Source organism: Austrofundulus limnaeus, unplaced genomic scaffold, assembly GCF_001266775.1.
Source record: "Austrofundulus limnaeus strain Quisiro unplaced genomic scaffold, Austrofundulus_limnaeus-1.0 Scaffold16, whole genome shotgun sequence".
NCBI lineage: Eukaryota > Metazoa > Chordata > Actinopteri > Cyprinodontiformes > Rivulidae > Austrofundulus > Austrofundulus limnaeus.
Genome location: NW_013952418.1, coordinates 1,255,825 through 1,257,273, shown reverse-complemented (window position 1 = coordinate 1,257,273; position 1,449 = coordinate 1,255,825). Strand labels below are relative to the sequence as shown.

Below are 1,449 nucleotides of genomic sequence, written 5' to 3'. Positions count from 1 at the left end.
GTTATAGCTATTTAATTTTATTAGTTTTTATTTATTTCAGTTAACTAAAATGTTATTTTTTTTCCACTTTCAGTTTTCATTATTTTGTTGGTTTTAGTTAACTATAATAACCCTGATTAGAGGCAAATTCTGACCTAAAAAAGGCAAAACTTGAAGTCAATCAGAGTAATAAACTCTCATAACTGGCACGTTGAGTCCAACACTAATCATAGCTTCATGAAGCACCACAAAGAGCAATAATGCCTAATACCCAGAGGACAGGCAGATAAATTCCTCAGATGAGCAGGAAGATGACCGAGCAGACCTATCAGGGGAGCTGTTAAGGAAAAGAGATAATAGAGGAAAGAAAGGCTGCAGTCGTGTACAGAGCACAGAACCAGTTACAGACCTGCCATTTATGTGACATTTTGCTTTTTGTATTGCCAGATAAATGGTTATATTGAAAGCATGCCTTTCACGATGTCACTGATGGCATTTMTTCAAACTTTTTAATCTAAAAATACTTGAAAAATAACTTGTCTGTCGGTGTGTGCGTGCACGCAGCAACAGCAGTTTGTGTATTAATTATCAGATTACCAAGACTTTTATGTCTGTATTATACTTTGCTCTTACAAAAGCAAGCGAGTGATTATCAAGGACACTTCTGCTGCACTATTTCCCCGGTGTAATAAACATGATCATTTGCATGTAGACCGCTATAATCAGTGGCCCCAGTGGGCAGCAGGAGACCATTTGAATCAGCCATTTTCTTCCATTWATCTTTACTGTATGAGAAAATCTACAGACAGAGCCTGACTGAAATCACTCTTCACGTTCAAAATCTCTACATGAACAGCAAACACAAACTGATGTACAGTGAGTTTTGAAAACAAGGCAGTTAGAAGTTGGGGTGTTGAGGGTGCTGCAGCCCCATGATGGAACCATGAGCATGTTTGCACAAAGCATGAACAGCAACTTTTTCATTTTTAGTTTTATGTTTAAAGATTTACTGTTTTTATTGGTAAAACTAACACTTTTTGACTGCTCTCCTCGTTAAGCTACAAGATTATCTGCAAGAAATACAGATTATACAGATTATGTCACGTATGACTGGAGTGAACTGACCGAACAGGAAGTTTCATCAGAGGTTTTGATTGTTTAAGTGTGACTCTGTCACTGCTGAAGCCTGTTTGACTTAGAAAAACCTAAAGGAAGTAAAGTGACATTAAATCCAGTCTTTTATAAAGATTTTTAAAAGAGAATCAAGGTATTTTCTTCCAATTGTTGATCATGTTTTTTACACACCTTTAATCTCCCCTGACACACACACTGTATGGAGGTCCTGGGAAACGCCTCCTACTATGGTACACATCACTGCACAGGGCTTACTTCCAGCTGATACAGCGGGTAAAATAAGTATTGAACACGTCACCATTTTTCTCAGTAAATATATTACTAGAGGTGCTAATG

General features: G+C 37.2%; 1 protein-coding gene across 1 annotated transcript in view; it reads right to left on the bottom strand.

Annotated features, from left to right (window-relative positions):
• The window catches only part of pcdh9 (protocadherin 9), a gene marked incomplete at its 5' end in the record, with an annotated part of 322,338 nt that overhangs the window by 4,779 nt on the left and 316,110 nt on the right, over window positions 1-1,449 (bottom strand).